This window comes from Megascapheus bottae, chromosome 23 (assembly GCF_031878675.1).
Source record: "Megascapheus bottae isolate mThoBot1 chromosome 23, mThoBot2.hap1, whole genome shotgun sequence".
Lineage (NCBI taxonomy): Eukaryota > Metazoa > Chordata > Mammalia > Rodentia > Geomyidae > Megascapheus > Megascapheus bottae.
Window position 1 is genome coordinate 2,040,458 of NC_143531.1, and position 27,739 is coordinate 2,068,196.

At 40.2% G+C, this 27,739-nt stretch overlaps 1 long non-coding RNA gene across 1 annotated transcript; it reads right to left on the reverse strand.

Moving 5' to 3' along the window:
* Window positions 1-1,472: 1,472 nt before the first annotated feature.
* LOC150047200 (uncharacterized) lies at window positions 1,473-27,216 on the reverse strand. The gene is made up of 3 exons (XR_016539380.1): window positions 27,127-27,216; window positions 20,758-20,844; window positions 1,473-1,638 (listed from the first exon to the last, which is right to left on the reverse strand). It is a non-coding gene; the product is annotated as an uncharacterized LOC150047200 (long non-coding RNA).
* Between the last annotated feature and the right edge of the window lie 523 nt (window positions 27,217-27,739).

A 27,739-nucleotide genomic window follows, 5' to 3' on the forward strand; every position in this document is an offset into this window, starting at 1 on the left:
GTGCCCAGCTGACTTTCAGCCTTTGGCTAGTTAATTTGAGACAAGAATCTCATGGATGTCTCTGCTCTGGTTGGCTTCTAGGCTCAGTCCTCAGATCTCAGACTCCTGAGGGGCAAGCACGACAGGGCTAAACTATACTGCTCAGCCTGAAATAGCCTGATTTTAATGGAGGATGCAATTCCTTACTGCTTTTGAGAAACAAATACCAAGCATAGCAATTAGAGGAATAAAACCCAAAGTCTAGCACTGGTGGCTCACACCTGTAATCCTAGCTACTCAGAAGGCTATTAGTTCAAAGTGGGAAAGCCCATGAAACTCTTATTTCCAGTGAATCACCAGAAAACCAGAAGTGGATCTGTGGTTCCAGTGGTAGAGTTCTAGCCTTAAGCAAAAGAGCTCAGGTCAAGCCCCAGACCCAACATACACACACACACACACACACACACACACACACACACACACACACACACACACACCACCAAGTCATAGTCTTCCAAACAGTGGCATATATTCCAATATTTTAGAAAGTCTATGTTGGAAGAGTTGGAATGTTGGCAGACATTGCATTGGAATAACTGTAGAATGTCTCTGAGTAATTGACAGCCTTAAGAAGTTCTTACACTAGGTACTATTTATCTGTTTTGTTCAGACTTCAGTACTTATGGCTATGCAAATAGTTACCTCTCAAAGGTGTGCTAAGAGATGATTAAAATAACAATGAAAGCAAAGCACTTAGGAGAAAGTCATTCCATAGGTTGTTATTATTGCTAAACTCCATTATGAACCTTATGAAACGACCAACGTGACTTGGACTACTTACGAAATCATTATCCCAAAACGCTTCCTCTACAATGAGTATGGTCTTTGGGAAGACGTGATCGTGTGACACTGTAATCCGAGGGTCAGTGGAGCAGAAGAGCACGCACTGGAGGTCACTCTGGAGAACCATCTTATAGGAGAAGCAGCTGTGAGTCTGAACTGGAATAATACCACTAGCAGCCCACAGTTTGTGACAAGGCACACGTGGGGTGTTTAAGCCAGTAACAGCAAACACTCCAGCTCCAAGGGAGTGCTGCTCGGCTCCACACTTCTGTTTTTTTAATGATGTTGGTTCTAGGGTTTGAACTCAGGGCCTGGGCACTGTCCTTGGGCTTGTCTTCCTCAAAGCTAATGAGGAAAACAAAGCTACCTCTTGTGCCACAGCTCTACTTCAGATTTTGTCAGGTTAATTAGAGATAAGAGTCTCACACACTTTCTTGCCGGGGCTAGCTTTGAACTATGATCTTCAGATCTCAGTCTTCCGGGTGGCTAGGATTAGACATATGAACCTATACTTCCAGGCAAGCTTTAAAACATTATCCTTCATCCATATATTTTTTATTGTAATTAATAGACAGGTATAACTTTCCTCCAGGATTTTTGTCATCAACATCATGTGAAAAAGAAAGAAAAAGAGCTAATTTCACCCCCTCATTGAAATAACGCAGTAATCCTTTCTAATTCTCTTCATCATTCTGCATATTCCAGCTTGATCCAGTCATACGAACAGAGCTGTGGTCAAAAGCCATGGATTCTTCATGTCCACTGTCCAATTGCACTCAGTCATCCCTCTGTCTTCCTGCCAAGGCCCATGCTGTCCTACAAAACCAAGGCCAGAGTTCTCAGGGCAGGCAATCCATCTCAGAGGTGTGCAGTCCTTTCTCCTTCCCCTCCTCCCTGTTTCTACTCACAGCAGAGGGTAAAATATGCAAGGGATTATGTTCTGATTTATTACTGTGTCTGTTTACACATCTGATCTTCATGTTGATGGGTATCTTGGAGGTTCATTCTTACCCCGAAACCTACCATAATGCCAACACCTTATCAACACTCGGCTGTGAGTGAGACACCTGCCCCGACAGGCACAGCCAGGTATCCTGGCACAGCCACTTGAGACCAGTCAGGGAGGGGACAAAAACTCTCAATACCAGAAACCAGGTCTTCCCACCTCAGACTGTGCTGCAAGGTTCTATGAGACAATTGAGCTGTTCCCCTGTCGGAAACATGTGTTTTAATATGTACATGTATTTACGTGGGTGTGTTTAAGTTGTCTGTGTTCATGCTTGCATGTGTGTGTGTTTTCTGTGGAATGTTTGTATGTTTGTTTGCTTTCTCTGGGTATGTTTTCATGTTGTATGTGTCAGTTAGGGTAACCTTAGGAACAGGCAGTGTGCACTCAGAAAGGAATTCTCCACCACTGATTTTATTTACTTATTATTTCTTTTCATGCATTTTTATTACTATTATAAAGGGATGACAGTTACATAAGTCAGATCATGATTACGTTTCTTTTTGGATAATGTGCCCCTTCTCTCACTCTCTCCTCCTTTTTCCTTTGCATCCCACTCACAAGTGGTAGAGTTCATTTTCCACATAGTATCCAGTGAATATCACTGCTGCATTTGTTTACTTGACCCTCTATTTCTGTTCCACTCTTTACCCTCCCGAGATAGATAAATGGCCAAACAAGAAAGAAAAACACCCACCCAGAAAAAAATAAAACCCCCTTGTTTCCATTTTCTGGAGTTCTTTTCAACTATCATCAATTTTAAAACACCTACAAACATAGTGTGTCAATTCTGTGTCATTACTTTAAAACACCCATAACAACAAAAACCATGTTTAAAAAAATTCAGTCTAAATTTTAGAAGCATGAAAGATTTAAAGCCAAAACATATCAGTAAATGAAACTATTACATCTATCATATTTTGGGCATGCAAGGTCTGGAAGAGGTTTAGTTGAGCCTCTTCCAGTGCTGTCCTGACCCAAAGCACATCCTGTGACTCATACCCCAGTGACTGGTACAGACGTTCTGGTCCAAATTGCTGGGGGGAAGGGAAGTATGGCTTGCAACTCTTCCAGTGATTAAATAACCTGGCATACCTTGTAAAAGCTGCACCTAGAGAAGCACGCACGGTTTCACATTTCTTTGTTCCTGTTCCACTTTTATGATCGCTTCTTGGAAGGAAGGCACATCATGTCTCTGTTTGGAAAAAGGCTCTAAGCAGCAATACCATTAGCAGTGTTGGAAAATGTCTCATAGCTGTCCTCTTACATTTTTTAATGCACTTCTTTTTGTATGTATGTTAGTCTTGGGGCTTGAACTTAGGGCTTAGGCAGTGTCTCTGAGCTTTTTGTGTGTGCATGTGTGTGTCAGTGATAGGGCTTGAACTCTGGGCCTGGGCACTGTCCATGAGCTCTTCAGCTCAAGGCTATATCACTCTACCACTTGAGCCACAGCATCCCTTCCACTTTTCTGGTGGTTAATTGGAGATAAGAGTCTCATGGACTTTAGTGCCTGGGCTGACTTTGAACCTTGATCCTCAGATCTCAGCCTCCTGAGTAGCTAGGATTATAGGTGTGAGCCACCAGTGCCTGGCACTTCTAAGCTTTTGTGTTCACGCTAGTGCCTTACCACTTGAGCCACAGCTCTACTTCAGGCTTTATGGTAGTTAATTAGAGATCAGAGTCTTATGGACCTTTCTGATTGTGTTAGCTTCAAACTACGATTCTTAAATCTCAGCCTCCTGAATACTAGCAATACAGGTATAAGCCACCAGTACCTGGCTTTATTGCACTTTTAGTGCTTTTCTACTGAAATTACTAAAGATGAGTGAAGAGCAAGAGCAGGTAGAAACTGTGCTCTCCAGAAATCCTAGAGCCAGCCCGGAGCCAGCTGTGAGACCTTGAACCTGACTTTGAAAACATGGCTAAGTTTCTGTCTTAGCTATGGATTTTAGTTTCCCACCATCTCTCATCTATTGCTCTAGCTCTGGTAAATGACTTCTTAACATTTTGGCTACTTTCCAGTTAAGTCAACACGATTTCTCTCTTTTCTTCTCCGTTTCCTACATGATATGGAGATACAAATTCTGCTTGCTTTTCTTTTCGTCCGTGTGTAAGTGTGTGTGTGTGTGTGTGTGTGTGTGTGTCCTAAGGCTAGCTCTCTACCACTTGAGTCACAGCTACACTTCTGGCTTTTTGTTGATGGTTAATTGGGCATAAGAATCTCACTGATTTTCCTGCATGGACTGGCTTTGAACCATGATCCTTCTATCTCAGCCTCTTGAGCAGCTAGGATTACAGGCATGAGACACTGGTACCAAGCAGAAGTTCTGTTAATTTTGAGTGCCTCAATTTTGTGTATTCCCGTCACAGTTTTCATTTTTGTTACATCTTCAAGTAGTTTTCAGATTAGTATCCTCCTCCTTCCCTCCTTCCTTCCTTCCTCATTTCCAACTTTCCCCCTTTCTTCATTCTGTCTGTCTCTCCCTTCTCATCTCTCTCGCCCCCTCTTTCTTTGGGGAGGTATTGTGGTTTGCACTCCGAGATTCATCCTCTCATTTGGCATTTTTGCTTAAGGTTGATACTCTACCACTTAAACCACACCTAGACGTCTGGCTTTTTTGTTTGCTAATTAGACATGAGTCTTTGAGAGACTTTTTCCCAGCCTAGCTCCAAATCTCTATTCTCAGAGCCACCTAGATAGTGAGGATTGCAGGTCTGGGCCACCAGATTGAGCCTGGAAGACTGTTGTGTTCTGTTTTGATTTTACAGAGCTTGGAGTTGGTCCTCTACAAGGCAGCTTCTAGAGATAACTGTTTTTCTCTTCCTTTTTAAAAACACTTGCGTTATTAGCCTCAAATAGTGATACGAAAGGAGTTTCCATTTAACGTGTCCAGTTATGTGTATAATGCATCTACAACTTGACTAGAGTTCCTCTTTGCATTATTCCCCTCCTCCCACCTAACCTTCCTGCAGTCTCATCAAGATTCTCACCATTCATCTCCCCCTCCACTTGACTCTCACAGCCTCAGACAAGACATTCCAAACACTGGTATTTCTGTTCAAATTTCGATTTATGGTCATTTCCTAAGGAATTCATTTCTCATATTTTTGTTCTAGTATATTATTTGGCCCCATTAAAAATAATCTGTATCTCTGTTAACATTTTCTATTTAGGGAAACTTGGTTTGGGGGGGTTGTGGGGGGATTCTTTTCTTTTTTCTTTTTTTTTTTTTTTGGTCATTCATAGGACTTGAACTCAGGACCTGGGAGTTCTCTCAGCTTTCTGCCTCACAGCTAGCACTTGACCACTTTGAACCTCAGCTCCACTTCTAGCTAATTGGAGATAAAAGTCTTGGGCTGGGAGTGTTGCCTAGTGGTAGAATGCTTGCCTAGCATGCATAAAGCCCTGGGTTCAATTCCTCAGTACCACAAACACAGAAAAGGCCAGAAGTAGTGCTCAAGTGGTAGAGCACTAGTCTTGAGAAAGACCAAGAACAATGACCAGGCCCAAAGTTCAAGCCCCAGGATTGGCAATAAATAAATAAATAAATAACAGAAAAAAAATAAAAAAGAGTCTCTCAGGTTTTCTTGCCTGTGGGCTGGCTTCAAACTGCGATCCTCAGATCTCAGCCTGCTGGGTAGCTATGACTACAGGTTTGAGCCATTAGCACCTGGCTTAAAATATTGTTCTCCTAAGTTTTTCTTCACTTTCATTGATTTATCACCTGTGATTCCAGTTTAGTTTTCTGAACATATTCAACATAGCTAACTTAAAGTCTGTCTAGGAAGCTCAAGGATAGGATTCTTCAGCAATATTTTCCATTATTTAATACTATTTTTCTATGAATTTTCTAGGTCTCTCCCTCTCTATCTCTCTCTTTCTCTCTCTCTCTCTCTTTCCCTATCTAACACTTTTGTTAAACTTTCTGAATATTATAATATAAAAGTTCTGGAAATCTTATTTTCCTTATTTTTCTGCTGTTTTTGCTTGTGATGGGTAGTTTTTATTTGGGTAGTGACATTCCTAAATCCTTTTAGTAAAGTCTCTTATATGAGTATCGAAATCTATGCTTTGTTAAACACCTTCTGATCCGCTAGTGATGAAAGGGATTATTCTTTAAATTTCTAATTCAAACAACAACAACAACAAAAAAACGAAGAGGAAGAGAATGAAGCCCATGTTTCCCCAGTGTTTTCCCATTAGCCCCACTTGTGGACATTTCTTCAGCATGTTAACAAACCCTGACAGCTCTGCTAGGCTCCCATAGATAAGTGAGGCTGGAAGCTTAGGACTCGATCAAGACTCTCTGTTCATGACATCTCACTATGGCTACTGAGCAGACTAATATAACATTATGTCTAACAGACAACTTTTATGACTGAAGGAGCTGGTCAGGATCCAGGGAGGCCTTTTGAGTTTTGCTGTATCAACAATTCATAACAATTCGTCTCAGAGCTGGCTGCGGGTGGCTCACTTCCGTAATCCTAGCTACTCTGGAGGCTGAAATCTGAGGAATATGGTTTGAAGCTAACTCAGACAGAAAAGTCGGTGAGGGTGAGAAGACTCTTATCTCCAATTAACCACCCACTCCCTCACCCCCCGAAAATAAATCCAGAAATGATGCTATGGTAGAGCACTAGCCTCGAGCAAAAATGTTCAAAGACAGTGCCCAGGCCCTGAGTTCAAGGCCCAGGACAAAGAAAGAAAGAAAGAAAAAAAGAAAGAAAGAAAGAAAGAAAGAAAGAAAGAAAGAAAGAAAGAAAGAAAAGAAAGAGAGGGGGGAGGGAGGGAGGGAGGGAGAAAGGAAGGAAGGAAGGAAGGAAGGAAGGAAGGAAGGAAGGAAGGAAGGAAGGAAGGAAGAGAGGATGCAAAAGAAAAGGGGGAAGATGGGAGAAAAAGAAAGAAAATGCATCTCAAATCTTAGTGTCTTTCAACAACTGTTTCTTCTTCCTTAGCCCGCCAGTCAGCTGAGTGACAGTGTGGATCTGAGCTTGGCTCTCCTGCTCGAATTTGGATCATTCACGTGTCTACAGAAAACCAACTGCTAATCTATGGCTGATTGCTTTAAGAAGCTCCTGACAGGAAAAACTTGGCTCTGCTCCAAGTGATTTGTCACTCTTCAGTGGGCTAGCCCAAACTTGTTTTAAAATAGTAACTGGGTAAAAGAGAGAGTCACAGAGAGAGAGTCCATCAGTTAGGTAACTTTCATTCAGGAGTGAAATCGTCTGAGCCTTTTATTGACCAAAACAAGTCATGAGGACAATCAGATTCACAGAGAGGGTGGACACTGCCTCTGGAAACTCAGAATCTGTGAAGCTGTGTCATGTACAGAAGGCTAGGAGGAAGTGAGCCAGGCCAACTGCCCACATCTACCACACGAGGCATGACAAGCTACTCAGCCTGCAAAATACCTGCCAATATCCCTTGATCACCAGTGAAACACTTGTTACCATTGTCCATAAATACTCAAGCACATTCTCAACCCCTCTCACAAAGACACTTTAGGAAACTCTTTGATTAAGACTCCTTCCATATGTTATATTAAAGTCATGCTGCAATTAGAGAGCCATTGGCAAAAGGCCAATTCAGGGTTAACTTTCTTAACAGATATTTAGTAATAGAGAGCAGGTTTGTCAGAAGGAAAGGATCCTGAGTTTTGGGGGGAAACTCAGACTGTCAGTTCTGCCAGATTTTGTTCTGACACATTCCATGTAGACAGACAACTCTAGCAGGCTTGAGCACGTGCTATTTGTAAAGCCTACTGGGATTAATTCTTCATAGTTTAACAAGCACGAGCCGTATTATGCACTAAATCGTCTCCATGTCAGCCCACTAAAAGAATTATTTAGCTTAAACAAATCATAATCTGTTGCTAAGAGAGATAAAATAATAATCGGCATTAGAACAAGGAAGCGTTGCGCCCTTCTAAGGAAGGACCTTCTTGACATTTCAGTTTCTCATGAATCGAACTTGTCAAGTTTATGTAAACAGCATTTACACCAGTTGCATCTCACAGGCATCATTGCAAAATGTGCACTATAATTTTCAAGTAAAATGTAAAGAACGATGCCAAACCACGTGTGAAATCCAGGCAGAAGGACACATGCTCCATAGTCATAATAGGTCAAAACAAGAGTTGGACTTACTCATCTTTGAACTATGAAGCTCTGGAGATACAAAATTTGGAATATAATTCAAGTAAAATTCAGAAGAGATTTAAGAATAGCATTTCAAGCTATCCATGCCCCCCCACCCCTTCAGTTGATATTCAAAACTTAACCTGCCTAATTAGGAAGTCATGCACACAGTATGTCCTGTGGCTTTTCCTGAGCCAGCCATATGTTCAGCATGTGTCTTTTTGTGGAAAATTAAATACAGATATTGCTTATGATCAGAATGAAGACAGACAGAACCACAACGTTGGAGAATACAAGCTTGACTGCTACTTACATCCAATGCAGGATACCTTTCTAGTTTTGTTTAAACCAACAGACATTTCACAGTGCACCACTGGGTCATGGTTAATGCAAATCTACCAGAGCAGAGACTCAGCAACTGGATCACTACCAAGAACAGATTGTCTCAGCTCTGATATGTATCCTGGCCAAGGACACATTCCAATTGGACCCCAAGATTTGTGAGGGGCCTCACCAATGAAAAATGAAGTTTCTACAAAAAGCAGGAACTGGGTTACCATGAATGAATGAGAAATAGCTTTAAAGATGAAGGAATTTCATTATAAAAGTCTTCTTAACACTAGGCACAACACGATTGATATTCTCCATACACCAAGTACTCTTCTACGTAGTTCTGACAAATAACTGACACTGAAAAGGCCATTGCTTAAAATCTTGGCACATCAGAAGCTGTTCTCCTTAGATGCTTCATTCTTGTTAAATGCTACACAAAATGTTTATAACTACGATGCCATGCACGTTTTCCACTTACTTAAGTAATTGTTCTTCCCTTTGATTTACCTCCGGGTCTCATCTTTTCTGTTGTCAGAGAAAAACTACAAAGGGTCTAGCAAAGTACGGTACATGAGGATAGATATGCAATAAATACCCGACTGAAGTGGTGTGTCTGGTTTAGAGGGCCAGTCTCATTTCCTGAGTAAATAACTATAATTTTCTTCTTATAAACTTTACTAAACTCTTGTCTAGGCAGTTATGGATGTGAAGAGATGTCTACCACAGGGTGGTTTATTGACCATTTAGTTGAACTTCTTTCTCTAGATCCTCTTGGCAGTAGGTAAGGCTTCAGAAACTCAACCAGTAATACCATGTTCAAGCTTGAAAACTCAAACCAAAGCTAGTCATGGAGCCTGCAGCTCTACACAGTGACTGTTCATGGCATCCATAGAAGTCTAAGAATTTTATTTAAAATATAGTTCAAGTAAAAATTTATGTTCGGTTATGTGTGTGTGTGTGTGTTATATGAGTGTATGCACGTGTGCACAGGCATGTGTGTATCATATATATTTGTGCTGCTAATGAGGCTTGAACTCTGGGCCAGCGTGCTGTCCCTTGGCTTTGATTTATCAAAGCCTGGATCTTGTCAAGTGAAGAATAAATAACCAACTTTAGCCTCCAGTAGGTTTGCCTATTGAAAGAAACATGTTTACATTTCCCCTTAAGTAATGCCTGCAAAGTTACTTAGACACTTTTTAAAATTTATCTCCCTCCCCCCCCACCCGTGCTTGGTGAGTTGTACTTTTAGTATGATTCACACAAATTATCATCAGCTAAACAAACAGCAGTACAGATGACTCGCGCCATGAAATAAATCTCCCATCTTAACACATCGCAAAAAAGCCAATAAACAAGAGTGAGTGTCTGAGGAAAGTTAAAACAATAGTCCTCACTGGCACACTGAGACAGTAGTCATAGCCAAAGTATGTGTACAACAAAGGGCCCATAGAATACCATGTCGGTAAGGACAGTCAGAATCTAGGGTATCCGTCTACGGGAATCGTGTCCAAAGCTCTAGAAAATGCAGAGCCTTCTAGAGCCATCCACAATTGGAATGCAATTTACTATGGCCAAGTGAGTATAAGAAAACTTTGGGTTCATCAAGGATAAAATGGAGGTCACAAATTTCTACCACTCACCGGAGTGGCCCCTGTCTTCTCTCTAACTCTAGAGAAGATTCTGGACTCCTCAGATGACTAAAGCTGCCCAGCCAGGCTTACATGTGTGGTGTGACTGGAAAAGGATAGGACCCAAGAGGAGTGCGACAATACCTGGAAAGACAAACTTCTCACTGGCGCTAAGTGTCTGGTGCTTTGGTGCCATACGTTTGTGATGCATGGGGAAGGTTCTTGGAAGATATCCTAACAGTCTTCGTGAAGACAGACTGTATTGATTTCCACTCACTCTAACTCATGCTTAGCCACGGGTGGAAAGCCATCAAGGAAACCACAGATCAAGCATGCCAATGGAAACAAAAGCAGACCAGTCGATAGAAAGCTCCACTGAGCTGCCTGGCTGCTCAGAAGGTTGAGAGCTGAGAATCAAAGTTGGAAGCCAGTCCTAGTAGGAAAGTGACAGAGACAGTGACAGAGAGACAGAGACACAGAAAGATACAGAGAAAAAGACAGTAAGCAAGTTTTCCCTTCTTTTTCCCTCCAGCCCTTTCTCCTTCCCTCTCTCCCTCCCTCCCTCCCTCCCTCCCTCTCTCCTTCCTTCCTTCCTTCTTTGATGTTTTTCTACCTTTCTTTCTTTTCCAGTCCTGGGGCTTGAACTCGGGGCCTGGGCACTGTTAATGAGCTTTCTCAAGGCTAGCCTCTACCATTTGAGTCACCTCCAGCCTTTTCTGTGTATGTGGTACCAAGGAATTGAACCCAGGGCTTCATGCAAGCTAGGCAAGCACTCTACCACTGGACCACACTCCTGGTCTGAGAGCAAACAAATTTTATTCCTCTTACATATGTATTTGCACATGCCCTTCTTTCCTTTTCAGGTACTCAAAAAACCAGCATGCCATCCTGCAACTGGTACTAAACATGAGTTCCTTTCTTCCTCTGGAAAATAAGTTCTGTAGCTTTAGGATTCTGATTCTGATCTTTAGCAAAGTAAGCTCAGTGTTCTCTTAGGCAAGCCTTTCAATCAGAGGATAAGGAATGTGAGACCCCTCTTGACAGAGCAGAACCCCACAGGTGAAATCAGTGACTCTTCTTGGAAACGGGTAGAAGAGGCCACAGTTTTGCACATAGCTTTCCATAGCTCTTTAAAAAAAAATGTATGGCTGAGATTGATGGCTCACATCTATAATCCTAGCTAGTCAGAAATCTGAGATCTGAGGATCTTGGTTTGAAGCCAGCCTGGGCAAGAAAGGGCATGAGATTCTTAGCTCCAATAAACTAACCAAAAAGTCAGGAATGGCTTACGTGGCAGAGTGCAAGCCTTGAACAAAGCTTAGGGACAGCTCCCAGATTTTTAGTTTTCGTGCCCCAGGATGCCAACATCAAGGAAAGAAGGGAGGGAGGGAGGGAGGGAGGGAGGGAGGGAGGGAGGGAGGGAGGAAGGAAGGAAGGAAGGAAGGAAGGAAGGAAGGAAGGAAGGAAGGAAGGAAAAGCAGAAGGAAAGAACTAGGTATCAATAGTTTACTCTCGTTATACTAACTACTCAGGAATCAGAGATCTAAAGATCCCAATTTTAAGCCAGTCCAGGCAGAAAGATCTTTGAGCTACTTATGTCCAATTAACCAGTGGGGAAAAAAGCCAGAAATTAAGATGTGACTCAAGTGACAGAGTGTCAACAAGGCCCTGAGTTCAAGTCATACTCCGTGTACAACAAAAACGACTCACATATATCTGCATACACTCAATGTCTGCCAGCGATGTTTCCTTTTGGTTATATGTTTGTAATCTCTACTTAAGCCATTGGCATCTCACCAGGAGCACCGGTCTTCGAAGCTGGCCCAGGAGCTGGGAAATTTCCTCCTGCCTCTTCTCCCTCTTGCCAACACAATCAAACTCAGTCTGTCAGCAGTTTGCCAAACCAGGCAGACTAGCAAATAAACCTCTCCTGCTTTGCAGGAAAATGCAGACATTCTTATCAGTTCACAGTGCTCCCCTCACAACCCCTGCAGTGTGATCTTGGGTTTCTTGTGTGTGGGGGGTGTCGTCTGAGGGTGCCACGTGAAGTCTTTTATAAGCTGACATTTCCTGTCACTGCACTGCCATGTCTATGGGCCAAGCCAAATAGCTCTTGTAGTCTTTGGATCCCAAACTCTGTTTCTGTCTCTCTGTCTTCCTTCTCTGGATTCATTCCTCAGGTCTCTTCAACTCAGGGACAAGATTCAGGGGACAGGTGTGCTGCCAACACTGAAGGGAAACTGTGGCTAGCAATATTCCTGTAGGATAAAGAAGCAAAGCTTTTACTATTTCACAACTCTTGTTCCTGTTCAGTGAAACACGTAAGTGAAAAAGAAAGTCAAAGTAGGCCAGCTTAACTGGCCTAAAATGTATTTGTAATGTTTCCTATTGTATTCAAATAATGGGTTATTAGTTGGATCATGATGAAGGAGAACACTATAGGAGGGAGAGAGAGAGAGAGAGAGAGAGAGAGAGAGAGAGAGAGAGAGAGAGAGAGAGAGAGAGAGAGAGAGAGAGAGAGAGAGAGAGAGAGAGAACGCCAATAACTAGAGAAAAAGGAACTCAAAGACACAATCTACCACTACTAGCTGCCTATCACAGGGCTCTGGTAACAATCACAGACCATTCAAGGGAGAAAATTGGTTTAAGGGGCCGGGAGTTTGGTCTAGTGGTAGAGTGCTTGCCTAGCATATACGAAGATCTGGGTTTGATTCCTTGGTACCACATACATAGAAAAAAGCTGGAAGTGGTGCTGTGACTCAAGTGATAGAGCACTAGCCTTAAGAAAAGTCCAAGTGCACAGGCCCTGAGTTCAAGCCCCATGACTGGCAAAAAAAAAAAAAAACCAACCAAAAATACCCCAACCTCTTTTTTTTTACATTGCATGGCAGTAATCCCTAAATTAGATCTATGCACGAATTCAGCAATTCTATTCAATTCTATGCTAGGTACATATTTAACAATACAAATATGTCTCAAAAGACAAACCAAATATCTATCAACAACATAATCTATGAACCAATTTTGTAATAGTCTACAACAGAAATAAGAAAACTTCTGTTATGCTGCAAACATGGATGAATCTGTAAACCATACTGGTCAGAAAACAGAATCAGATGCAGGGTAGCCATATTGCATTGTGTGAGTCACACACACACATACACACACACACACATACACACACACACACACACACACACACACACACACACACACATCATTGCAAACTGATCTGCAGTGCTAGACATCATAGCAGCAGTTGCCCTTTGACGAATGGAGTTGTTTGAAGAAGGAGCTTTAAGACTGGTAGCGTTCTGCTTTCCTCATTGCTTGTGACTCGACAAGGTCCCTTGGTGAATTAGGATCTGTTCTTACTGAGAGAGAGGACTTCTGTAAGACACAAAGTCATTCCAATTTTGCCCTTGCTTTTAGACTCTATGTTCTTAGCACATCTCCAATATGCTCTTCATAGTTTTATCCTTTGGTGCCTTTCTTACATAGTTGAGTGGCTGTTAAGTGTAGGAGGCATATCTCTTCTCTATGTCATATGACCTAAGAGTGAAATATATATACGTAGATAGATAGATAGATAGATAGATAGATAGATAGATAGATAGACAGACAGATAGATATGCAGGCCATTTGTCATTAACTTGGTCATCTCATTGATGTAAAAATTATAAAAAGGGTGTCATGGTGTTTGTATCACTATTTCTGTGTGGGTTTTCTTTCCGTATTGCTATAAGAAAAGATCCTGGTACTGATGGCTCATGACTGCAGTAGGTCATGCCTAGCCATTCAGGAAACTGAGACCTGAGGATTACAGTTTGAAACAAGCCAAGATAGAAATGTCCCGGGGACTCTTATCTCTGATTAAATAGCAAATAGCCAAAAATGGAGCTGTGGGCCGGAAATGTGGCCCAGTGGTAGAGTGCTTGCCTAGCATGCACAAAGACCTGGGTTCGATTCCTCGGTACCAAATATGTAGAAAAAGCCAGAAGTGGTGCTGAGGCTCAAGTGGTAGAGCTCTAGCCTTAAGAAAGTCCAAGGACAGTGTTCAGGCTCTGAGTTCAAGTCCAGGACTAACAAAAAAAATGGAGCTGTGGCTCAAGTGGTAGACCACTTGAGCAAGAAAGCCAAGGCCCTGAGTTCAAACCCCAGTACTCACACTCTCTCTTTCACACACACACACACACACACACACACACACACACACACACACACAATCAAGAACAGGAAAAATTCAAGTAATTATGTTAAGACAAGTTATAAGAAGTAATTAGCTGACCTACAGCAGATAACCATAGATCAATAAATATGGAATTCTCAGCATAAATATTGAAAACCTAATAAACAATATTTGTACTAGTATATGAGATTGTTTAAAATGAAGAAATCTTTAACTGTATACTTTTTAGGAAAAGTGAAATTTTTGGAGTTGTCAAATACTTTATCATGAAAAGATATTTATTGAACTACAAATGTATGTCTCTATTCTCAGTGGTACACTTTAAAAGGATATAAAAAGAATTCAGTCTGAAGATTATAAAATTCAGGCTATCAAACCTAAGTGTGGAGAAAGTTGGAAGATTTAGTAACAAGTAAGGATCAAACACTTCATGTTGCGTAAATCATGTTTTATCTGTAGAACTGAGAAACATTCAGAGCAAATCTGAAGCTCACCTGGCTTCAGTTTCAAATAAACCTGAAACTCACGCAGGTTCAACAAAAGTTTCATCGAGGTTCATGAACTTTCATCAAATGTGAGCTGATTTTTTTTTTGAAGTTGGACAATTCAACAATTTTTCCCATGTTTAGACTAGATTTCTTTTCAAATGAAAACTCTCAGGTGCAAGTTGAAGATTAAACGCAAACAGTCTGAGTCTTACATTTTACAAATATAATCTTGACATGTCTTTTTAGAAGTTGTAAGCTAATTTTGGTGAGTTAAAAAAAACCCTTAGTTTAACATTCTATCTTTTCTGTGTACAAGACTCACTGGAATTAATATCACTTACAAAAAAACCCCAGCAATACTGAACACAAGTACATGTATATAGTCACAGCAATTACCAATATTTATTATTCAGTTATTTGTGTGTATGCCCATATACACAAGAGTGTGCACATGTATGCATATGAATACAAGGCTTAAACTCAGGGCTTTAAACTCTCTTTTGACTTTTTTTGCTCAAGCTGGTGTTCTACCACTTGAGCCACAATTCTACTTCTAGCTTTTTGTCTGGTTAACTGGAAATAAGAGTCTCACAAACTTTCCTGCCTGGCCGAGCTTCAGAGAGAGATACTCACATCGGTGTTTGATTCAGTTATGGTTTTAAACTTATTATCATTATTATTATTATTATCATCATCATCATCATTATTACCACATTTCTCTATATTACATCCTTTTACAGTACAATCAAAGAGAAGTCAAATGACTCATCCAATGTTAGGCAAGTAAAATGTGACAGTACCAGAATCCCATTCCTTCCTGTTTTCTATCATTGTATTAATTAATGGTAGAAGAGGGAATTGTTGTGACAACTCTGTGGATGTATATATTGTACTTTGAACAAGTTTATTATCTCTGTTCTTTCCTCCATACATATTCCCCCTTTTCAAACAATATTTGGTGGATCTCATTTCCATTCTACATATATCAGGAGTATAGATTGGTCTACTTCCAACTAGTATTCTTTCCCTTCCACTCTCCCTTTCCATTCTTACCCCCAGAGAGTCCCCTGTTTAGACTCAATGTCATATCATTATCATCACCATCACCATCATCACCATCATCATCACCATCATTGCTCTGCCATTGTCTTCATATGTGGTTCCCGCCTGTAATCCTAGCTACTAGAAGGCTAAGATCTGAAGATCAACTCCAGATACAGATTTTTTATTTCTTTGTTGTTGTTGGTCATAGGACTTCAACTCTGGGCCTGAGTGCTATCTGTGAGCTCTTCAGCTCAAGGCTACCACCCTACCCCTTGAGTCACAGTGCCACTTCTGGTTTTCTGATGGTTAATTGGAAATAAGAATCTCAGACTTTTGTGCCTGGGCTGGCTTTGAACCACGATCCTCAGATCTCAGCCTTCCTGAGTCGCTAGGGTTACAGGTGTGAGCCACCATGCCCAGCTTCAGATACAGATTCTTATGCTGTATGTTGATCTCAGTCTTTCCTTTCTGTTCATTATTATCTTCTCCAAAACATTTTTCTGTCCCCCAAAACTTGCAATTTATCTATAATGCTTCCCATTAGGAAAGTGAATTATATTCATCCACTGGATTTTCAAGGAAACTCAACACTTCTCTTAATTCTTTTACATGACTTCTTGCTTTGATCATGATAATGTGTCCATGATCTGTCACAATATTTGTGAATTTGAGAGTGACTTGAAGAACATACCTCAGTCAGTTAGGAAAGCACTTCTTTAGTATAAATAAGACCCTGAGTTTAGCCGTCAGTATTGCAAACACGAAACATAAAGTATTTGTGTGAGTGCTGGTAGCTTACACCTCTAACCCTAATTATTCAGAAGGCTGAGATCTGAAGATTATGATTCAAAGCCAACACAGTCAGGAAAGTCTGTGGGACTCTTATCTCCAACTAATCATCAAAAAAGCCCTAAAGTAGAGCTTTGGCTCAAGTGCTAGAGCATCAGCTTTGAGCAAAAAACTAACAAAAAACAAAAAACTAAGGGACAGCACCTAGACCCTGAGTTCAAGGTCCCAGTTCTGACAAAAACAAAACAAAACAAAACAATATTAATGTTTTCTCCACATCACTGTTCTAAGAACAATTGTGTCCTGGTGCTATTTTCCCTACACACTCGCAGTGTTTTAACATATCAATCTCATGTTATTATGTTACCATATACATCATTAATTATACTACTTAATGTAAGTCCTATGGACCCCACACAGTTAATAAATGGGCTTCAAAAAAACTGATGTCACCCTTCCCAACATTTAATATCCTGTAAAAAATTAGAAATTTCTGCTCTATTAACACAATGAATGTCGAGATTTTGCTTGAAGAGAACCGAACTACTGAATCTTTATTCCTTTCAAATTTTCAATTTAATTCCACATATTCTTGAAGATATTAAATTCTACTAAAAGTCTTCAAAACCTATTTCTTTCCTTTTAGAGAGAAAGATCTGGCTGGATGCAACCACGGTGCCATTTACATTCACCTGAGAAAGGAATTTGTTATTCACTTCAGCTTGCTTTGACAAAAACACAAAACCAACCACTACCTCTTTTGTCGTCCACTATGTTATGTTAGTGTGCTTTCTTCTGTGTGTGTATGTGTGTGTGTGTGTGTGTGTGTGTGTGTGTGTGTGTGTGTATGTGTTGGTACTAGTTGTCCCTTAGCCCCTCTGCCCAAGACTTGTGCTCTACTACTTTGAGTCACATGGACTTTCCTGCTCGAACTGGCTCTGAACTGTGATCCTCAGATCTCAGCCTCCTGTGTTGCTGGGATTACAGGCGTGAGCCACCAACATCTGGCCATTTCCAGTTTTTGACTAGTAAATTGGAGATAAGTGTTTTTCACTTTATCTGCTCCCGCTGGGTTTGGACAGCCAGCCTCAGATCTCCATTGCCTGAGTAGCCCGGGTTACATGTGTTAAGAGAGCACCAAGTGCCTGTTGTAAACATTAAAATATGATTTGTTCTGGAAGTTTCACAAGTGTTTTTTGCACTCTTTATCATTCTTTCCGCATTATTTCTCTGGGTTTTCAGCTACTAAGATTTTCTCTGTGAATTTTCAAATAGAATTTGGAAGAATATAGAGGAGAGTTCAATAGAAGGTTAAATCTCACAATCCCATTCGGATGAGGTCCACTTGGAAGGAAGCCATCTTAAATCCAGAAGGAAGAAAATGACTCCCAAAATTTATACACATAAACTTTTCCTTGTGTGTTCATGTAAATAACAAATAATATATTCTCCTGCACCTTTTTTTTTGTTGCTTTCTATTCCTTGGAGATGAATTAAACTATCACATATAATAAAACATACATTTTCCAGTGAAGATTTGTTTGTAATTTTGACATTTACCTCTTGTAATACCTTTTTTGTTTCTTGCTTCCTTAGAAATAATAACATACAAGCCAGGGTGGGTGACTCACACCTAGAATCCTAGCTACTCAGGAGGCTGAGATCTAAGGATTGTGGTTAGAAGCCATCCCTTACAGGAAAAAGTCCTTTAGATAGATCTCCAAGTAATAATAAAAAAGTGAAGGTTTGGCTCAAAGTGTTAGAGCGCTAGCCTTGAGTGAAAAAGCTCAGGGATAATACCCAGGCCTTGAGTTCAAGCCCCAAGACAGAAAAAAAAATTATGAATGACATGTATGGAAATGTAATAATGAAATCTTCTTCGGTATAAATAATTCAAAAATGACTGGCAAAAACTAAAAAGAAAATCATAAGATTTGAGTGGAATCAGATCAATATTTAAACCTTTAATACAAAGCAATGATTCAAAAATCATAAAACCAAAGAAAGTCCTTAAATTATTTTTAAAAGATTAAAATGATAGAAGAAAAGAAATGATGTTTTTATATCTTCGCTAAATAAGCCCCATGCTTCCATCATTAAAAATCATAAATAGGAGCCAGTAATCCTAGCTACTCTGGAGGCATAGATCTGAAGATCATGGTTCAAAGCCGGTCTGGGCACTGAAGTCTGAGATACTCTTATCTCCAATTAATCACTAGAAAACGGGATATGGAGCTGTGGCTCACAGGGTAGGGTAGTAGCCTTGAGCTGAAGAGCTCAGGGACAGCTCCCATACCCAGAGTTCAAGCCCCATGACCCACAAAAAATATCATAAATAGGACTTAGTATAAAAAAAGTCAGTTGGGGCTGGGAGTTTGGCCTAGTGGTAGAATGCTTGCCTAGCATGCACAAAGACCCGGGTTCAATTCCTCAGTACCACATACACAGAAAAGCCAGAAGTGGTACTGTGGCTCATGTGGTAGTGTGCTAGCCTTGAGAAAGCTGAAGGACAATGCTCAGGCTCTGAGGTCAAGCCCAAGGACTTGCCAAAACAGAAAAAGGGACTTGAATTGAGTATGCCTATAATTGTTGCTACTCAGAAGACTGAGACCTAAAATTCATAGTTCAGAGCCAACCTAGGCAGAAAATTCTGTGAGACTCCTATCTCCAATTAACCATCAAAAAGCTAAAAGTGGAGCTAGCCTTAAGCATGAAAGTTCAGGGGCAGTGCACAGGCTCTGAGTTCAAGCTTCAAGCTTCGATACTGGTACTTAAAAAAAATCAAAACAAAAATGAAGAATAAGCATAATAGCCTCTCACATCAGCCTCCACTCAGGAATATTATGTTGTCTAGTAGCTCTCGAATACTCACTTAAGGATACACTTAAACCTGCAGAAAAGAGTTCTGTCATTATGGCAATCTCTGCCTCATGATACAATGGCTGAAACACAGGCCTCGGGGATACACTTGATTTCTCCATGGGAAACCCTAAGGAAACTGTTTTACTGAGAAGCCTGCTCCTATATAAATTGTTTTGGTCGTATTCTTTTCCACACAAGCTGCCATGACTTAATAGCCATAACAGACTCATGATACCGTGTTGCTTCCAAGAATTACTTCTCTTGAATGTCTGCAGCACACAACTAAAATATTGAGTGTGCGACTCAAACATAAGCTATAAAAAGCAGCAGGAATTAGGGCCAGCCAACACGAGTATCTTGGCATAGGGTTTAAATGTTAGCTTCTGACAGTGGCAGCTTATTAAACAATTTGAAAATAAGACATTTTCCCACCACAAGGAAAACATTCATTTCTAGGGACTTTACAACCTGGGATTTAAGGCTTTAAAAGAAAATATGCTGTCTGGATTGTGGATTATCTAAAGGCATTGAAGAGAGACCTGCCAATACAATTGGCCTGAGGTTGGAAGGTTTGAAAAGTCCTTTTAAGTGAAGAAAAAAAATGGAAAAGGGGGAAAGAGCTACAAGAAGAAAGGAGTCAGAGACCAAAGACCAAACCATCTTATGTATGAATAGTAAGATTGCATAAGAAAATAAAAAATAAAAGGAAAGATGACTTTATTCCTATCAATGATGTGTGTGTGTGTGTGTGTGTGTGTGTGTGTGTGTGTGCTGTTTCCTGGATTAGAACTCAGGGCCTAGGTTATCCCTAAGCTTTTAAACTCAAGGCTAATGCTCTAACACTTAAACCACAGCACCATTTCCTGCTTTTTCTGTGTATTGGGTACTGAGGAATTAAACCCAGGGCTTCATGCATGCTAAGCAAGTACTCTACCACTAAGCCACACTCCAATCTTCCACTTCATGGACTTTCTTGCTTGGGTTAGCTTCTAACTGTGAGCCTCAGCTCTCAGCCTCCTGTGTAGCTAGTATTATGGTGTGAGCCACTGGTGCCTCGCTCACGAGGCATTCTTTTTTTTTTTCCAGTCCTGGGCTTGAGCTCAGGGCCTGAGCACTGTCCTTGGACTTTTCTCAAGGCTAGAGCTCTACCACTTGAGCCTCAGCACCACTTCCGGCTTTTTTCTATGTATATGGTACCAAGGAATCGAACCCGGGTCTTCATGCATGCTAGGCAAGCACTATAACCACTAGGCCAAACTCCCGGCCCAACAAGGCATTCTTATATAAGCTGTTCCAGCCAGTAAAAAGATATTCTATCATATTCAGGAGTATGTGGGGCTCTGGGCTTGAACTAGGAAATAAAGCAAGCTTCCTGTCTAGTAGAGTGGTACTGAGAAAGGCACAGGCAGATGACCGGTGAAACACAGCAAGACAGTGAAGATGCCATGAGAGACGTACCAGAGGGGAGCCCCGATTCTGTGGTTCACAGTTCATGGCTCTTCAGGCTGTCCATTTTCTTCCTGAAATTTACCATGCTTTCCAGCTCTGTGGTTGAGAGCACAGAGAAATTCTAAGAATCACGTAAGTTTTACTTTTGCTAGCTTTTCTTTTTCTTTTTCATTCTCTTCCTTCCCATCTCTCTTTCCCTTCCTTCCTTCCTTCCTTCCTTCCTTCCTTCCTTCCTTCCTTCCTTCCTCCCTCCCTCCCTCCCTCCCTCCCTTCCTTCCTTCCTTCCTTCCTTCCTTCCTTCCTTCCTTCCTTCCTTCCTTCCTTCCTTCCCTTTCTTCCTTCATTCTCTCCCTTCCCTCCTTCCTTCAGCTTTTTTTTTTCTTTTTTGCCAGTCCTGGGGCTTGAACTCAGGGCCTGAGCACTGTCCTTGGGCTTTTTCCTCAAATCTAGAGCTTTGCCACTTGAACCACAGCACTACTTTCAGCTTTTCTATGTATGTGGTACTGAGAAATCGAATCCTGGTCTTTGTGTATGCTAGGCAAGCACTCTACCACTAGGCCAAACTCCCAGCCCCCTTCCTTCTTTCTTTCTCTCTTTCTTTCTTTTATATGTGTTGGTCCTGGAGCTTAAGCAATTCTTGTGCTCTCCTTTAGCTTTTTTTTTTTTATAGTTTGTGCCCTACTACTTGAGTCTCAGCTCTACTTCTACTTTTTTTGGTAGTTCATTGGTGGTAAGAGTCTTGTGGATTTTCTTGCCCAGACTGACTGTTAGCATTGATCCTCAGATCTCAGCCTCCTGAGTAGTTAGGATTACAGGCATGAGTCCCCAGGCCTAGCTAGCATTTCTTACATGTAACTATCTGGGTAAGAAGTGTAGATGCATGTACTCACAATGCACATATGAAGTATATAAAACACTTAACATATCATAAATCACATCACACATATAAACCCCTTCAAATTGTGCTAACTCAGCCAGGCATCAGTGGCTCACACCTGTAATCCTACCTACTCAGGAAGCTGAGATGTGAAGATCATGGCTCAAAGACAACCTGACCAGGAAAGCCCATGAGACTCTTATCTCCAATTAGGTATTCCCATGTAAAAAAACCACCACCACAAGTGGAAGCCCAAAGTGGACCTGTAGCTCAACTAATAGAGCATACAACTCAGGGAGAGGGCCCAGGCCCTGACTTTAATCCCCAGGGCCTGCATCAAAAATAAATAAACAAACCAGCAAACAATGCTAACTCACAAGCAGTGCTGGTAGGATGCAGCAGTATGGCTAATAGTTACTCTAGCACGTACTTGGTACTTGGCTATTAACTCATGGGGTTAGATCATTCTATTTATTGAAGGTACACAATACCTCCTCAAATCAGACTATGTGCAAGTGAGCTTGGACTTAGCACCAAAGCACAATTTTATTTGGAACCACAGCCTCCTCGGGGGAGTGGGTCCTATCTGCTCAAAACATAATGACGCAGCAGGAAGTGCCTTTCTTGTCTACTGAGTGATCCCTCCTCCTTTTCTTCCTCTTCCTCCTTGTCTTCTGATTGTGTTCTCCCCTTATCCTTCTTCATTTTATTTTTGCATAGTTATACAAAGGAGTTGCCGTTCAAATAAGTAGCATATGAATACAATGAATCCTGCTCATTGTTACTCTTTTCTCTCCTCCCTCCTAATCCTACCCTTTCCCTCAGTTTTCCCAGGGAAATTTTGTAGGACATGTATTGAATTTTACCACTATATTTCCTCCCCATTCCTTTCTTCATTCAGCTGCTATCCCCCTTGATCCTACCCACCCCTTTCAAGTACCCATTTCCTGGTATTTATTTTGTTGATCTGTGAGGGAACCTTCTAAGGAATGGACATTGCTTGAGTTTTCCTCTGAATCTATCATCTTTTTTTTTTTTTGCCAGTCGTGGGCCTTGAACTCAGAGCCTGAGCACTGTCCTTAGACTTTTCTCAGGGGTAGAGCTCTACCAGTAGAGCCATAGCATCATTTCCAGCTTTTTTCTATGTATGTGGGGTACCGAGGAATTGAACCCGGGTCTTCGTGCATGCTAGGCAAGCACTCTACCACTAGGCCAAACTCCCGGCCCCATGAATCTATCATCTTTTGGTGAATGCACATGTACACTTGGATATAATCTCAGAGTATTTACTTATATATTAATAGATTCACTCCAGCTTCTACATATGAGAGAAAACATGTATTTTTGGTTTATTTGGTCCTGAGTTCACTTACTACGATCTCTCATTCCTGGTTCTTTAAAAGAAAAAGAAATAAAGGGAATGCAAAGTTAAGTGTTTAAAAAAAATAACTCTTTCAATGCCTGTATTGTGGTAAATCTTTTATATACACAAATAATCATCTAAGCCATAAAAGTCCTATTTTATTATTACATTTTTAATTGATAAAAAATAAATGTATGTCTATTTAATCTGTTTTGACCCTAAATTCTGGCTGGCACCAATGGCTCATGCGAAGAATTCTAGACTCAGGAAGCTGAGATCTAAGGATCAAGGTTCAAAGAGAGCCCAGGCAGGAAAGTCCATGTGACTCTTATATCCAATGTATCCACTAAAAAAAAAAAAAAAAAAAAAGAGGTAGAGTTGTGCTCAAGTGGTAGAGTCTAGCCTTGAGCATAAAAGCTTGGAGACAGTGTCCAAGCTCTGAGTTCAAGTGTTGCCCTTACACACACATACAAAATGTCCACATTTGTCATATATAAAATGGTTTCTGGGGGGCCAGAGTTTGACCTAGTGGTAGAGTGCTTGCCTAGCATGCACAAAGACCAGAGTTTGATTCCTTGGTACCACATACAAAGAAAAAGCCAGAAATGTTGCTGTGGCTCAAGTGATAGAGTTCTAGCCTCTAGAAAGCCCAAGGACAGTGTTCAGGCCCTGAACTCAGTCCCCAGACTGGCACAAAAAAATGATTTCAGATGCCCATGCATTGTGGGATGGTTAAATTGAATTAATGAACACTTGTCTCTGAAAACATAGTCAATCTCAGATTTAAACTCTTCAGCACTGTAGAAAATAAAAGTTTGTTTATGCCAGCTATTTGGTTGTGCTTTTTAAGGCAGCCCTAGATAACCGATGTATGATTTGGAATACTTAGAAAATTAGTAATTTTGACAAAAAAGAAACTACCTAATAATACAGAAGTATAAAAGCATATAACCTTGTAGATTCACTTTATATCTGCTCTCTGTAACACATTTCAAATCTTAGAAAAAAATCATTGTTCTTTAGCATTATACTGTCCTCATGTACGCTCCCCTGGGATTGGTTTATTTTCCCATAGAACTCTTGACACATAACTGCTCTTTGTGAACATTATATACATCCAACTCAGACAACAGCAAAATCATTAAAACATCTAACCAATCAGTGAGCAGACAAATCTATTTTTAAATAAACATGTTCTAAAAGACAGGGTTACAAATGTTAGATGAGATACAGGAAATCAGATATCTAATTAATTGGTTTCCTCAAGTGTTCAGTTTTCAGATATTTTACCCCAGAGAAGTTCAAAATTCTCACAAATATCATGTATCCATTATGTATGTGATTGTTTGTGTCTAACATTAGTTCATAACTGATCCTAGCTCAAAAATTACTCCTATGTCTTCAAGCTAACATAAGCTTATTCTAGACTTTGGCATTTTAATCCCCAGAGTTGTTTTTCTTAACTTAAGATGAAAAATACTTCTGGGTATATTTGTAGGATCTAAATGTCTATTATAAATCATAAACTAATACTAACAAAATAACAATGCTACTTTTACATTTCAACTTCCTCCTGAATGTAACCTTTCATAGTAAAGGGCTTGGAGTTGGAGAGTCCAACTAATTTCTAAATAAATCTATATATTTTACTGAAGAAAGGTTGAAAGACAGATCAACAGATGAGAATGAGAAGGCAGAGGTTCAGAGATAGATATAATGATAGATATAATAATGATATAAATAATGATGAACTAATGATGGATGGTGGATAGATTATAGTTGGTAAATGATAAGCAGATACAGAGACACATACATGCATAATAACTGTCGTTATCAAGGGTAAGGAACTTTGATTTCTTAGGCTCTACTGAAAATCCGCTTTCAACCTATTATCCCTGTTCATCTGCATCTTTGTCACAGCTCTAGTGATGTGCACAAAACAGAGAACTCCATTTTCAACAATTCCTAGTTGTACCCCAAAATTCAAATGCAACTTCATTAGTAATGTAAAGCAACAACAACAATAATAACCCAAGCAAGACAGCATCTCTAAACATGTTGGGTCATGGATCACCCTGTGTCCAAGAAAGGGCTTCAGGAATGTCACCTAGAAAACACTGTGACACAAATGTCCACAGGTTTCAGTCAGAATTCTGAGTGGGAAGTGACATGTCCATATACCTAGCCTGAAGAATTCATGGTTCTGTTTTGTTTAGAAAACCTTCAACAGCCAGGCACCAGTGGCTCACACCTATCATGCCAGCTTCTCAGAAGTTGAGCTCTGAGGATCATGGCTTGAAGCCAGCCTAGTTAGGCAAGTATGAGGGACTCTTATCCCCAATAAACAGAAAATGCTGAAGGTGGAGCTGTAGCTTAAATAGTAGAGTGCTAGCCTTAAGTGAAAAAGCTCACCCAGGACTGAACCCCTTCCCCAATAAAAAGGAAAAAGCAAATCATACACATTGAAGGTAGGATATAAAAAATTAAAAATAACTGAAATTGCATATAATTTTTTCTTGAGAAATTCAATAGTCCATAAAGAAAGAATTTCCATTATGGTCTGGGACAGGCTATTTACCTGGGACAGATCATTTACCTGATCTGAAATATTCAGTACACTAACTGTCCTGGAGGAAGGAATCATACCATAGGCCTCTAGATAGACTTCTTAGTCTTGCCTAATATTTTTTAATGAATTTTTAAATTTATTACCTGCTGAATTTTTCACTCTAAGATTTTGGAATCAAGAGATCTGTAATCTTTCCACAATGAGATTTAAAAGACAGAGAGAGAGAGAGAGAGAGAGAGAGAGAGAGAGAGAGAGAGAGAGAGAGAGAGAGAGAGAGAGAGAGAGAGACACTCATAAAAGTAATAACCAGAACTCACTTCACTGTGTTTTTTTTGGCAAATTAAGTTTAATGACAGAGACAAGCTATGGGATTAGACTAAAGAAACAACCTCTAACAAGCAAAATCCTCAATAAAATAAAATAAAATAAAGCAAGCAACAAAGCAACTGTTTTTTTTTTAAATAAATTTTGTTTATAGAAACTTCTGGGCTGAATAAATGAAAAAAGCAAAGGCTGAACACATGCCATGCTGATTACGTTTTGCCTCTGGCATTTTTTGTTTCTGAACCAAAATGAGTCCTATTTAAGACTGTAGATATAACTCTGAGCCATTTCTTCTACAAGAGATAAGACACGGAGATCCTGGAGTAGGCGTCATATAAAATTACTGACTGAAACAACATGAAACTGCTCCAGTAGAGGCACAGAACCTGTCCTTGATTGAAAAACAACCATTTTTTAATAATATAGTGAAAATTGGTATATAGCTTCGTAGGCCTGAAGCTGTTTCTTAACTTAATAAAGCCAGCCATATTAATTTGGCAATACTCCTAGACTAGGTTTAAGACTCAATTAGGAAAGTGACACAGGATCCCCTCAGCTTGTTCTTGGCATGGTGGAGAGGTTGTTTTGAATGTCTGAATATCATACACACACACACACACAACAACAAAACACAACACACACAAACACATAAACACATAAGCACGCACAACACATACAAACACAACACAACACTTGCTAACTGAATAACCATTTATTCTTGGTTCTAAACTCTACACAAAACATCCTGTTCTCCAATTGCTTCTTGGTTAGCTTTTATCCCTCTTCAAAAATCCTAACACACACATCAAAAGTAAGAGTGGAAGTTAAAAGTGTCAGTCTACTTAGAAGCACTAAGAACAAATCTGCCAGTTGTTGGACCCTCACTGCACAGTAACCAATGTCTGCTTGATAGTTGGATGTCAAGTCACCTGGTACTTCCAGAGAACAGCACGTTAAGTGGAATATTACATTTGAAAGAACAACATCATCTCATTCATAAGTAAATGGAAAGACTTGGAAAAAATTATATAGGCAAAGTAAGCCACACCCAGAGTAACACAGGTTGCATGATTTCCCTCATTTGTAATAACTAGAATATGTATGTAAATCTACAGGTAAACATGCTGGATGGTAAGAGAAAAGAACACACTGGGACATGATAAATTATACAGGACTCCATACATTCACACAGTGAAATCAGAGGAGGATATTCTTAGGAGAGGAACGTAAAGGTGCAATACCTACCTATGTGCAGCTTATCATCTAAAATAATATTTATTGAAATGAACTCCAGGAAATGGAAACTAGAAGTTTTTCTTCATTGCTTTTGTTTTCTTTTCTTGTTGTCTTGTTTGTTTATCTGTAATTGAGAGGGTAAGAGAGACACAGAAATGATGGGGAACAAGGAAAGCATGGAAATCGCACAAATGCTTTTGGTGTTACAACTACCAGCATGACACAAGGGGATTGTTTATCGTGAAAGGAAAAAATAGGCATGAAAACATGCTATCATGTAGACTATGGTACTGAAAAGACAGGTACATTTGGAAAAAGTAAGTCTTGCCTTAAGAACTATGAAATATCTTGTTTATTTGAAATAGGATAGGGAAGGGGAGGAAACAGGATGATTGGGAGGGGTGGGAGAAGGAAATGGGATAAAAACATGAGAAAGGGTAGCAATGTTTGTGAAGTAATGCACCTCCTATCTGGCGAATATAATGTAACCCTTCTATTAATTACAATAAAATATATTAAAAAGAAACAAAGAAATAGCTATGAAATATCATCAACTAAATATAAAGTGAATCTTCCTCTTTGATTTGGCTCTGTTTCTTACATAGATAACAAGGACTTCATT